This window comes from Chelonia mydas, chromosome 1, assembly GCF_015237465.2.
Source record: "Chelonia mydas isolate rCheMyd1 chromosome 1, rCheMyd1.pri.v2, whole genome shotgun sequence".
Classification (NCBI taxonomy): domain Eukaryota; kingdom Metazoa; phylum Chordata; order Testudines; family Cheloniidae; genus Chelonia; species Chelonia mydas.
In genome coordinates, this window is record NC_057849.1 from 129,733,048 (window position 1) to 129,747,174 (window position 14,127).

General features: G+C 38.6%; 1 protein-coding gene across 10 annotated transcripts in view; it reads left to right on the forward strand.

The window, feature by feature from the left end:
- The window catches only part of TBL1X (transducin beta like 1 X-linked), a 300,606-nt gene that overhangs the window by 223,360 nt on the left and 63,119 nt on the right, over positions 1-14,127 (forward strand). For 3 of the 10 annotated variants that reach the window (XM_043537790.1, XM_043537787.1, XM_027827431.3), the window contains one exon: positions 5,346-5,396. The exons of the other annotated variants lie outside the window; for them this stretch is intronic. The gene's annotated coding sequence lies outside the window, so the exon portion shown is untranslated. The remainder of the gene's footprint in view (positions 1-5,345; positions 5,397-14,127) is intronic. 10 annotated transcript variants of the gene reach the window in all.

Sequence of the window (14,127 nt, forward strand, 5' to 3'; positions counted from 1 at the left end):
TCTTCCTTTTTAATATTATTTATAAATATTAGCCAAGTAATCATTGCAACACTCCAGCAAGGTTGCTAAACCTGTATATTATTATTATCCACTTTACACATGGGGAAAATGGAGACCCAAAGGTTAAGTGACTTGCCCAAGGCCACATTGGATGTCGGTGTCAGAGTCAAAATTAGCATTCAGGAGTTCTTGACCTAGCTCAGATTACTAGACCTCTCCCCTCTCATTATTCTGATTTATAAACCACAGTACACAAATTATTTGGAATAATTTTGCAAAAATTCAGTCTAATTATGTTTCAGTGTAAAAAATAAATGAGATTATTTTCCCTAACGTATTATGGTTTAAAACAATATTAACATGACCTATCTATTTTCTCTGGCATTTAGGAAGGATTAGAGTTTATACAGGAAAGTGCATACTTTGAAGCATTGTGGAGATCGTCTTACTTGAAAATTGTTTTGGAAAGGTGTGCAGCTGTGTATTATTCAAGATCTGCGTTTTTAAGGAATGGCAGGTTACCCAGAGCGTGAGATGCCTTTTTATGTTTGTTTTGTACAAAAGAAAATAAACAAATACTAACAATCTACAATTGGGCCATTAGCTGTCCTTGCATTCACTATGGACCACTCTTTGATTGCTAAGGATTGCCAGATGATGATATTGAGGTTGGCAGAGAGACACGGTAGAACTGTAATGAAATTATAATCACAGTGGCATTATTTTTTTAAAGAAAATAGTGAAAATGAAATTATTTGTGCATGGACCTTTTGAATGTCATGTTTATACGTTTTCTTTTTATTCAGAAGATGTGGGTTACAGTTCAGTGATACGCAAAAGTATTTATTCAAAGGGATTTTCTGCTTAACACTATTGATGCTGCAATAAAGAGATGCTATGAGGAAATGTTTTCAGTTAAAGCTGAAATTCTTGTAATACAAACTGTCCTAACTGATCATTGCCCATCTAGTAAAGCTATGGTGGAAAGTAAAAAATACTTAAAACTCAGCATAAACCACAAAGGGTTAAATGTGATTTTGTGTAAGCAGACGGATGACCCTGAACATGTAGGATTGATCCACTGAGACAATCTTGAATCACAGAACAGGACCATATCATTTTAGCTTTTAAGCTTATTTTCCAATCTAGTCTATTATAGTGCATGATAATAAACTATTATTTCCCCCTGTTTTACCATGGCCAATATATACATTTAAGTAAATAAGCTTATACCAATCTTCTTGGAAATGTGGTGCTTTGAACTGCCACCAATTAGTTAATGGGAGCTGAATTAATTTAGCTTGAGCAGACTGATGTGATAGACAAATAACAGCTTCTTTAGAGTTATTACCTTATAATATGAAAATGCTTGTGGACAATTTAACTCTTAATTAAGGGGCTTGCAAATTTATTTTATTTTGGTTTTCATTTGTGTGTGTGTGAGAGAGTGTAAATATGTATATGCACACCCCACACCCCCCCTAGTCAATATAACAATAATATTATGCACTTCTATAGTAACTCTCATTAGGTGGTCTTAAAGCACTTCTGTAAACATGAATGAATTTAGCCTGGCATCACTTGTTATTGTTCCCGTTCTACAGCTGATGAACTGTGACACACAGAGAGCTGCTTTGCCCAGTCCTGTGAGAGGCTATGTCAACTCCCATTGACTGGTACTGACATAACTCCAGATCACAGGCCACAAGTTACTTGCTCAAAGTCACAGAACAGCTCTGTGGCTGAGCCAGAACTAGAAGTCAAATCTCATAATTTCCACTCCTGTGACTTATCTCAACTATTATTATTCTTTCTGTTTGTACTGTGGTAGCACCTAGGAGCCCTGGTCATAGAGCAGGACGCCATTGTGCTAAGCACTGTACAAACACGGAATGAAAAGATGGTCTCTGCCCCAAAAAGCTTATGATGTACCACTGTTGCAATGATAGACCTTTATGACTCATTTTAATCATTACAATGTACTATAAACTAAAAACAAACAAAATCTTGTGCTATCTGTAATGGAAGCCTTTGATCAAGAATATTTTTGCTGTGTGCTTTGGTGATTTTCAGATATCTATGACTAGTGTTTAGCTTTGGTTTCTTTTAAGGTTTTCTGATGGGGGGGGGGGAAGGGCAGACGCTATCATGTGACTGTACTGGTTACCACACTTGCTTTTAAAAATGTAGTGAATTTTGAGCATACAAAGGCACCTTCTAAATAACCATTTGAAATATATAGAAACTGTTTGCCACTTTAAAATATAATTTGGGGAAAAAAACCCGCTTGCTGTATTTATAGTCGGAATGAAGAGGGAACAGGGTTTGTTCGCGGTGGTACACACTGTAAATAACACAATGCTAAAATTGTAGAAATTGTTCTATAAAAGGCAGAAGGCACATTGCAGCCGTTGTTTTGTTTATGTCATCTGGGTTTACATGTAGTATAACTCAAATCACAGTTGCCATTCACATAAAATACTTCTCAGTTTCTAAATATAAACCTATTTGATACAAATATGCCACCTAGCGTGCCTTCTTTTTACCTATTTTAAGTTTCTTGTAGATCTTAGAACTGGACTGGGTTACAATAATAGTTATAACAAGCATCTGTAATAGCTCTTTGCATAGAAACTGGTATATGCTGTCTTTGTTGTGACTCCAACTCCATAAAGCTTCTTCTGTCATATGTCAAAATCATTCATTGATGTGCAATTTGGTTTCAGTTATGACCTGCAGCTAGGCAGTAATAAGCTGAGAAGAGCAGTTGTAGTACAAGGGAGACTTTTCAAACCCCTCACCATAGCAAATATTTTTGGGGGGTAAACAACCCACCTCTCTGGTCTCCAAACCTGAGTCCTCTCTTACTCTTTACTGCTCTTTTAGAGTCTCTGTAGTGTGAAAGGACCCTTTCAGATGCTATGAACTTCTTGGTCTTATCAAAAGCTTTGGTACGCTGTGTGGACCAACACCATTTCTGTTTATTGTATAACTGTTTAGAGGATGTAACAGTGTTGCTGTGTTAGGCAAGAATCTGTGGTAATAATTGACCATCTCCAGAAAGAAACATAATTGTGGCACATTTTGTGGTTGGACTTCTTAATGGTAGCTTCAGCTTTGTCCTGTAATTTATGTAAACCATCTTTATTAATGGCATGGCCATGATATTTCACTCTGAAAAATTCACATTTTTCCTTGTTTGCTCTAAGTCCATGCTCAGACAGCCTCACAGGTACCTTTCGGAGTTTCTCAAGTTTCTCTTCATCACAAGATCCAGTGACCAACTAACTCTGAGTACCAGTAATGTCTGCAGCACAATTAGAGATGGCCAATATTCTTGAACACTGACTGTTAAGAAATTGAATTCAACCGTATTCACCAACATGTGAATCCAGAGGACTGTCACTCTTATTGTTGGGGGCGGTGGTTAAGGATATTGAAGTGGAACCAGACAGACAGCGTGATATGTAGGACACAAACTGAATTCTTGCCAGTGACAAATAACATGATACAATGTGAAAGTAAAAAATGATCCTGTACTGGCTAAAGTGTATGACATTGCTGTGAATGGATGGATTTATGCACACACAACCATTTCCAGCTCTCCTTTCTCAAAAACAACAGTTAGTATATGTCAATGTTGCCTAATGTGTGGCATGAGAGTAATTATTGCTGTGAAGCTCACATCAGGCATGAACAACATGAAGGCCATTTGGGCATTGTAAAAAATGAAAGTCTTGTCCAGGAGTTGTGTTGTGGGCAGGGATTGATACTCAAATAGAGGGAATGGCAAAATATTGTCAAGGTTGTCAACAAATACAAGACATGCCTAAACATTCTCTGTTGCATCCTTGGAAGTGGCCAGGTATCCCATGGCCTTAAATCCACATGGACCATTTATAGGACATAGGTTTTTGATCGCAGTTGATGCCCATTCTAAATGTCCTGAAGTATTCTGTATGAATTCCACTAGTTCAGCACAGATGGCGCCAGTGTTTAGACTATTGTTTTCAAGGATGGAAATTCATGAACAGATAGTAACAGTAAAACTTTATCCACATCTGCAAAGTTCCAACTGTCTGTTGGAAAAATGGTATCAAACATGTCACATCAATTCTTACCATCCTGCCATGAATGGATTAATGGAAAGGTTTATCTAGACATGCAAGCAAAAGATTGACTCTGGATAGAGGTAGATTCCAACACAAGATTACTAATTTTCTGTTGGTGTATAGATATACATTATATGCTACTACAAATTAGAAGCTAGCGATGTTGTTTATGGAACTGAAACTTCAATCTACAAAGGGACATTCAATAAACTATGTGAGCAGTGGCCACAAATAGTCACACCTGACTGCACAGTTTTTACATAAGAGAAAAAGAATTAATAAGAGATTCCTTAAATAATTTATAGAATTCTGGATTGATTGTCGTAGATTGTTCCTCTGTTTTATCAGATAAAAGTGTCATGGAACATGTCATGAGGATGACACGTAAACCAGCTTGTAACCATAAGTTTGGCAGGATGTGTTTCCAATACTAGTGACACATTGAAAATACCAAGCCTACAGTACAGCTGCAGACAGTGATTTGTGGTAGTACCAGTGAGCTTTGTGTCCCTCCTACAAGGGTCCCTACACTACAGATCAGGAAGTTGTTCTTGAGAGAGCTACACAAGAAATTGTAGACACTGTTCCAGATGCTGCTGTGATGCCTATGAGTTGTTATCCAGGCAGAAGTCATAATCCACCTCTCAGACTTCATTTGTAGCATATTGTGAATTTAATGGTAATGCATTTATAACATTTTAAAATATCCTTTTACATTAAAGGAGAGGAATATGTGATGAGTGGGACTGGGCATTATCCCTTTAGTTTGTGAGCCCACTAGTGGCCTTCTGTCTTTTGTTTATACACCTGCCCATGCAGCAGTGGGTGTAAGTAAGGGCTTTCCCAGTGCTTTCATCTTGGGGCTTCCAGCTCACTGCTTGTTCTAGAAGAGCTTCAGGTTCCTCAGTACCCTTCAGTTCCCAGGAAGCTCTCCCAGTCCCAACAAGGCTAGGGGCGCCAGTGGAGACCCTTTCCCCATTGGTCTTCTCCTGCGGTTGTCTCTGGATTTGACTCTTTGTTCATAGTTAAGGGATTCCATAGCCCCCCTACCCTTTGGTTCAAGGGCCCTACAGCCCTCCTTTTTGGGGCTGTGCTGTGATTCAGGCAGGCTCTGGCCCTAAGCCAGCTTCTCCCCAGAGGCCCATTTAAACTATCCTCACCTCGTTACACGCAGGTGTTTCAGACAAACAGAACTCAAAATAACACCTTCATAACAAAGTCCTTTCCTCTCAGGTGTGTCTGCTGGGGTCCAGTCTTCCTGCTGTTCTCACCACTTGGACTCAGGTCAGTGTACCTCAGTCCTTTGCCATAGGCTGGGAAAGTCAGCAGCTATGCTGTCTTTCTTCTGCTGGTGCCTCTCCCATTATGAGGGAAGATGCAGATTATATCATAGAATCATAGACTATCAGGGTTGGAAGGGACCTCAGGAGGTCCCCTGCTCAAAGCAGGACCAATCCCCAATTTTTGCCCCGATCCGTAAATGGCCCCCGCAAGGATTGAACTCACAAACCCTGGGTTTAGCAGGCCAATGCTCAAACCACTGAGCTATCCCTCCCCCCCGTGCTGCCCTCCTTCCCAGAACTTGCTATGTTTGGGTGGGAGAGGGGAGCCTTGTCCCACCCTACACTACAAGTCTTCTCACCCTTAACAAAACAGTAGTCTGGAGATTTTCCCTCCGGACACTAAGTACTGTATTACCCTAGGACAACTTTCTTTGTCCCAGCATCATCTTCTGCTATTTCCTAGACCCTTGTCTGCTTTGGAACTCCTGGAACCTTGAAGGGGCTTAGTCCTGGAGCAGAGGTGATTGGCCCTGGTCCCCACTACCTCTTACAGGGGACAGAATACTCTGTCATAGGATTATTTGACTCACTTGGATTTAGTGATATGTTTGTTAACTTGTTTCTAGTTCCATTTTTAGGCTAATTTGTTCTGCTCCTCCTCCCCAAGTCTTTCTCCCCTCCACCTCCTCTGTTTTTTGTGTTCTACAGTATAAACCTTAGTGCAGAGATCAATCAACTAGAGATTATCTAATTCTTGAGGCCTCTGCCCTGAGCACATCAACCACCCAGTGTGCTTATTATCAGGAGGCTCAAAGAAGTTCATTGGGGAAGATATCTGCAGCTGGGCCCTTCAGTGTTCTTAAACTGCTATAATGGCATGCAAAATCACTCAGGGCTGAATGTCAGGATGAAAACAGGGCTGGTGAGGAAAAGGAACTGTGCTGACACATGGGTGAATGTTTTTGATCCTTTTAAATAGTTTGTGACAGATGGGTTACTAGAAATCTTCTAAAAGGCATGCTTACAAAATACCATTATTGGTAAATTATATGATCGTATACCTTATTGATATCAGATGAAATTATAAGGATTGTATCTGGCCTTGCTGATTGTGTATCAGAATGACATTGTATTTATTACTAACTGTGAAATGATCAAAAAGTTAGTTGAATCTGTTAAATGTTTGCTTTAAATTTTAGTCAATCACAGATGCATTACATTTCCTTATTTTGGAGAAGAAGGGATTCATTCATTTTTAACTGTATCCGTTAACAAAGCATTGAATTTTAATATAAACATGACATACTCTGCTATGATAAAAACAAAAAAAAATTATACAGAAATGTCTCAGACATATTAGTTAATGTTTGTAGAGCATTTTGAAGATAAAAAGCAATATAGAACTATTAAATGGGGGTGGTATTCATTAATACATAAGCCCTTATTTCCCTAGCCTCGGGGGGAAGTCTGTCATTACATACACACACAAAGAGTCAAAAATGGGGCATATGCTTTACTTCCCTTACGCTTGGATCGTTATTATTGATTGAGTGAGGTCATGAAAAGTTCCTTTTTGTTTCAGTAAAAGGGATATATTCTTCCATCAAACTTTCCTTTTCCAAGTTTTACAGTTTGCTTCATCCAGAAAAAAAATACACAAATATTATTGGTGAAGAATGGACTGATTTTTTTCTTACAATGAGATATGCTGAAATAATTACTCTGAAAAAGTCTCAACTGCTTTATTCTGGTTACTTGCCAAATGAAATTTGCATGGCTGTATTCACTAAGATGACTGAGGATGTCGTGACAAACCCAAAAGCTTAAAAAATAAATTAAAAAAAAATTTTATGAAATGACACCTTTTATACATGCAGGTGTGGATTTAAAATATCCTTAGCCCCAAAATGAAATGGACATTACAGAACATTTTTATTTTTATCTCCAGAGTTTCTTAAAATGAAAGATCATTGCTTTCACTCCACAAAATAGGAATATACTGAAACAGGAAATAATAATTGTGAACAAGACCTTTAATAATTACCTTCAAATCTATTTACACTCTCCATTGGATGACCAAGGCCATTCCGAAACACAGACCACCATGTTGGTTGCCTATTTTTTTTTAATTTTTTTTTAAAAGCATGGTGTTTGCACCAGTGCCCCCTTTACATTCTGGATGTCACAGAAATTTTAATAATTCTGAGCCAGAGCTCACACAAAAGATGTAGTCTTATTTCCCCTCCTTCACTGATGTTTCCCAGGACAGTAACTTTGGCATGAAGAGTAACACTGGACCACTAAGCTGGGTGGCAAAAAGTCAGTGGGAGCTACTAGTGCTCAGCACTCGTGAAAATCAGGCCACTTGTTTTGGTGTCTATGGATTGAGTTAGGAGCCTCATTTTTGAAAATCCCAACCAGCAAGAATATCTCTACTTCTGTGGTACATAATATGTGGACTTGAACGGCTCGAGTGATAGGGTACAGAATGACCCTCTTCTAGATCACCAGTTCACATTTTGCCCAGTGATGGATGAAAGTTTAAGTGATGGCTCTTCAGTGGCGTATTTGAAATGACTTGGTTGTCTCAGTCCAGTTCCTAGTGGGAAAACACATTGCTCAGTGTTCAGCTAACTGAAATGGAAGATCATATGTTTCTTTTCAGATTGGTGTAAAACTTTCTGCGTGATAAGTGAGGAAGGCTCCACTCCACTTTCGACTGTGACTGTGACCCTTTCAAATGATCACACATTTAGCAATCCAAACTTGTTCATCTTTGGATCACCATTTGCTAGTGTTCTTTTCTGCTGTTCCAAACAGCATGCACCATTGCTAAAGGTTCAGAATCCGTGGTGTTTTCAAACTAAATTTCTGAGACAAGGAAAAGTCATTAATCCTTATACACAAATATATAGTGTTCTGTTTTTTGATGGAGTAACCAAAAAAATTCAGCCATAAATGAACAACAAAGAATTTGGAAATGCTGCTGCAGTGTATCGTGGGAGATGAAGTCTTGCAATAGAGCCTTGTCTGTAGAAGAGAAAGGGGGCATGAGGTACCTGAAGTAAAACCCCCATGAGGCATAATAGATTCATTTCCAAATCAAATGTTCAGTTTTTATCTGGAAATATTTTGTCTTCATATATTTGATGAAAAGTTTTCATTTTGGGGTGGGTAATTGAACAATGTGTAAGTATTCACCTCTGCTGCTTTCACCACAGCATGTCCCTTTCCAAGACCCCCTTCTGCATTTAATTCACAGCACTGTTTCTTTCTCCTCAATGAAAAGTCTGGTTCAGCCCCAGACCTTGTAACTCTGGAGCGGAGCAAGCTCAATGCACACAAAATATTCAGAAAATTTAGCTGCCAGCCTCTTATAGACATCTGGTGAGCAAGCGCAAATGGTAATCGTCAAAGGTTTATAACTCAGCCAATTCTGGGTGAATTTTCACTGCAATGCAAAAGGCACTTTGCCACCAGAGTGAACCCTCTCGCAAATGTTACGCCCCTGCTCCAAAGCATGGAGCAGCTAGAGCGTCTCAACAAAACACTTGTATAAACATCAGTAAATCTGTATCTTTTCCCCTGATCTGGTTTTTTGAAATGACCAAACTGTTTTTGCTTAAGCCATCCAGAAACATTTAATCCAAGGCAGACACCTGGAAGGGAGTATTACATCCCGAATGGTTAAAGTTGGTCATGTTATAAGCAAGTGAAAAAATAGGGTCTTTTAATGAAAAGTATGTCAACTTTAACTACAGGTGTTGATGCCAGCTTCCTCTATAACAAAAATCTTCAGTTTGTGTTAGCAATGGGGGGGGGGGGGGGCGGTGCGCGCAGGGGGGAAGAAATGTAAACAATCTGTCCCATAAAATCTATCTATGAGAGGAATGATTCATGCAAATTCATCTGTAAGCAAACAATGGATGAATAATAATGCTTAACATTTATGTATTTTTTTCATCCATATTGAAAAAGAACAACACATACTATTTAGTATTCAACTGCAAATATTCTAGTAGGAGCACGTTCTGAGCAAAAGCTTCTTCTAAGAAATAATTTGCCTCTATTTCTCTTCCCCATTAAAATATTAAGCTCTGCCTCGAGAAAATTGTTTGCTTCATCATAGTTCATCAAGAACTGACAAAGGATATGTTTGTGATGAAGACACAGGGCTGTGAGTCAGAAGACGTGAAGTTCCATTCTTGGTTCTGCCACAGTCTTACTATGTGACCATGTAAAATGAGGATTTTAATACTTAACCTTACTTCATAAGAGGACTGCCAAGCTTAATTAGTAGCTATTTTTAGTAAAGTCCATTAAGACATTTGAATGGAAGGCTAAATACAAAGTATTATTATTGAAAACATTTTGCTCTTTCAAATAAAACTCTAATCTAGTAGTAAACTGGAACTGCTCCAGTATTCAAAAAGTCATTCTTCAGTTACTCAAACCATTGTCTTTGTTACTGGGTATTGCAAATAGAGTGGGAAATGGTGTTTCAGTTCCATGAAAATTTTGAGATTTCAAACATTTATTCCTTTCCTCATCAGGATGAAATGGAGACCTTTTAAAATGTCTCTCAAACAACCAGGGAGACACAGACACACACACCCCAGAATAGCCAGTTGTGTAGTGGTTAGGGCTGTTGGAGATGTGGGAGATGCAGGTCCTGTACCTGACTCAGAAGAGAGACTTGAATATGGGTTTCTCAAACCTCTAGTGAGTGCTCTAGCCACTGGGCTATTGGGCAGAACGCTCTCTCTGCCCTTCCCGGAATGGAGAAAGTTTTGTTGAAAGCCATTTTTTTTCCCACAAAAAGTTTCAGTTCAACTAATTGGCATTATCTGATTAAAATGTTATGTTAAAAAATTCCCAACAAGCTCCAATTGCAATCCAGATTAGGGAATAAATGGACTCTTTGCCCATACAATACTACGGTTGTTGAGTCTGCAGGCTGGAATTTTCAAAGAAGTTAGGCACCCAAATCCCACTGAAATTCAATGAGATTTGGAGTCTCACTCCCATAGATTCCTCTGAAAATCCCAGCTGTAACAATGCATGTACCTCTCCTAATCCCTGAATACCGCCTTCCAGCTCTACCAGAATCAACAAAAATTGGTGCAGAAACCAGAGGGGAGGTCAGAGTCTTAAAACCTTGTCAATACGCAGGGAAAGAATAACAATTCTAAGCCTCATTACTTTCCAGACTTTAATAATGTCTCTCAAGCCCAATATTTATAGATTTAAAGCTTCAGTTTTATTCTCAACATCTAGGCTTTTTGTTTTACAGGAAAATATTTTCCTGTTAATTAAGCTAGTTCTTAATTATAACATTTATACGTATCATAATATATTAAAGTTCTTCCAGATAAGTATTCAGCTTGAAAATTTTCTTGAAGCACTTCAGTTATATCTATCTTAAAAATTCTTGGGGAGTCAGAGTCTAATTTAGCTTCTAGTACAACAAGTGTATAGAAAGTAGGATTCAAAGCAATTTTCCACAATGGTGCCCCCAACCATAGATTTTCCAATTTATATCTGAAGCTGTGATGATGATGCCATCAAACCTCTAGTGTTTTGTCTCTTTCCTCTCCACGTGCATTATATATAAAAGGCCTAAAAAAGGGTCCAAAGAACATCGTCACTGGCAGAGTTTCCTTCAATAATTGTTAAACCACCACTAGAAGACATCAAATAAAAATAAAACCCCAATTTATGCAGCGAAGATTATGAAGAATTAAAAAAAAATAGAATTTAAAACTCCTGACTCCTCAGTCCAGCTATCCAAAGATCCAAGGAATAAAGGAAAGTCACACTGAATGGCACTGCAGCTAAGAAAACAACATAAACCCCTTGAAATTTGTCCCCATATGCCTGTTCATCTTTGACCTACAGGCCAGAGTCAAGTGTCTTACCCTTTCCGCCCTACACCATCTAATGTACAATTACAGTATGGGCCACGGATCTCTGCTATCCCCACATTGTCTGCATTGGTCTGTATACCTCTTGCAGTAAATGGGCCAGACTCAAAACTCCAGTCAGTCCTCCTTTTAGAGGTCACAGACACACATCATCTGACTTTTCACGTACAGCCCAGGCTGTCTATCACTTACCACCCTACTATTAGCCAAAAAGTCTAATCTTACAGAGAACTTCTTCTCCACTCCCCCACCCCGCACTAGCCCAATATATGAGTGGAGCATGGATGTGGGTGTTAGTATCATAAAACTAAAGGTCATGCCATTGGAATGAATACACTTAAAAGGTCAGACTTAACTTTTGTTTAGCATCTGGTAGGGGGCCCAGCTGGAGGGTGGGATACAAGGGTAAAGTTAACTATGTTGTTGGAAGTCTGAGTGAAATTCTGGCTTCACTAAAGTCAACGGTAAAACTTTCACTGGCTTCAGGGGAGCCAGGATTTCACCCTCTTAACTACAAAATTTATCAGTTTGTGAAGTTGAAGCATGGGGTGTGTTTTGTTTTGTTTACGAGCTTTAGTACTAGGGGGGCAATACAGTCTCAATCTCAGTTCTGCTTTAATGGTGGTTTTTGTGAGGGAATTATCTTTTTTTATTTAAATACTTAGAGAAAATCAGAACATGATTAACAAATGGATGAAAGAAACCAGTTTACTAAACAGTCTGGATTTTCTAAGAACTAAGAACATTTCAAAGGGATAAATATGTATTCAGTGCACAGTCTTCTGTCTGAAGCAAAATCCATATGAAGGGATACATTGGACCAAGTTATTGTATGAAATGTCTAGCTATTTGCATATGGAAAATATAACTTAATTAACAAAATTCAGTATTAATCAGTATCTACTTAGAAGCTTCTACTGAGATCCCTTTTGGAAGGGAATTATCTGTTTTCCTGACTTGAAGAGAAATAGAAAATAAATCTTATTGTTTCACCCATACAGTCTCCTCAGAAGCAGCTGTTTGGAATATTAGAATGGCAAGGAGGGACTGTCACTCTTGCCTGCCTTGACAAGGACAGATAAATAAGTAGGCTGTGCCTAAGTGAGTATGAACCTGTCACTTGGCTGAATTTTGATCTCACCCCAGTGGGAAATCAGGAGTGATGTTAGTGAAGTCATATAAAACTAATAGTGAGATCAGATCATCTCCAGTACATGGAATTAATAATGAAGGCTAGAAATGCTTAACGATAGTAATATATCTTGATACATGTATTTGTTTGAAGTTATTACATTGATAGGCACCTATTCTGTGCACTGGTTGTCCTTCCGATAGTTAAAATTGATAATCCCTTAACATTATCCATTTTAACAAATAATAGGCAGCTTTTATCTACCGCTGATCAAATAAGTAAATGCTTTCTCTCTCTCCAAATGTTTCTAATGTTATATTTGAAGACAGAGCTCTTTATTTATATTCATACCCAATCTCTATGAAAATAGTAGGTATCAAATGGTGTCTGCCATATTTAAGGGTCCAAATAGTTTCCATTATAAACTAGTGCTTTCACACATTCCTCAAAATATTTATTTTGGGGACTGAAATTTTCCATGTTTGCTGTTTGCCTGAAGGTTATTTTTGTTTGTTTGTTTTTTTAACTTACTTAGAACACAATCCTTTCAGTTATTTTTGAGTTATGGGAGAATGAAAAGCAAACATTTACCATGGTGTAATAATAAAATAATAATAATAAAATTAATATAATATTATAATAAACAAAACAATAATTTAAAAAACATCCAATCACACTGTGCATAAATAATGTAAAATAAAAAAGGCACTGGAGCAGGGGGACTGGATCCTGGGTCTCCCCAGGAGACTGCTCTAATGAACAGGCTACAGTGTCATTCTCATGTGTGTTCTCTCTGGACCCATGATTCTTTTATTATTTATTCACAGTGAAACAGCTTCAACAGGATAAACTGAGGGAGCTCCACATCAGAATAGCCTAACGGTTAAGGCACTCACCAGAAGCGGTAGATTCCTGTTCAAATCCTTTTCCTCTGCCAGCCCCCTCCCTCAGGTAGACTGGGGACTTGAACCAAGGATCTCACTCATTGCGGATGAGTGTCCTAGTCACTGGGCTCAAAGTTATGAGGGAGGTCCTTCCGTGGCCGTTCTGTATAGGGGCTTGATCCGGTAGGCAAGCTTTGAGTATGTCGTGCTAAAAATCACACCGAACATGCTTCTACTGGAATTTTTTGCAGTTGAATGCTAAATAGTACATGTGCTTTTTCAATATGGATGAAAAAATGTACATAAAAGTTAAATATTCACTTATACACTCAGGGTATATTGTCCCTGAACGAAAATAGACAGAGGAACTCCTATCTTTCCTTTGTTCATGCATCAGTCTGGAGTTTAGGTGTCCAGACAACTAGAGTGAGGCTGCCTTCACTCATTCCGAACCCCTTAGCCCCACCCCCTGCCACCCATCACCTCCATATTGATGCACATAACAAATTTCATTCCGCACACGGACATAAAAAATTGGAGGGAACATAGGTCCAGAGGCAGAAGCATAGGAGCCTAGGGAACTTTTAGTGCAAAAATTAAGGTGCTGAGTGAGTTCATGTGCCTACACAGTTTGACAGCAGTTGAATGGGGATTTTGGGAATCCCAGTGGGGCCTGATTCTGGGATTTAGGTGTCTAAGATGGCAGTTAGGTGCTTAAATCCTTTTGTGAATCTAGCCATTTGTGTGCATATAAGGAGTGAAATCCTGGCTCCACTGAAGTCAAATGGGAGT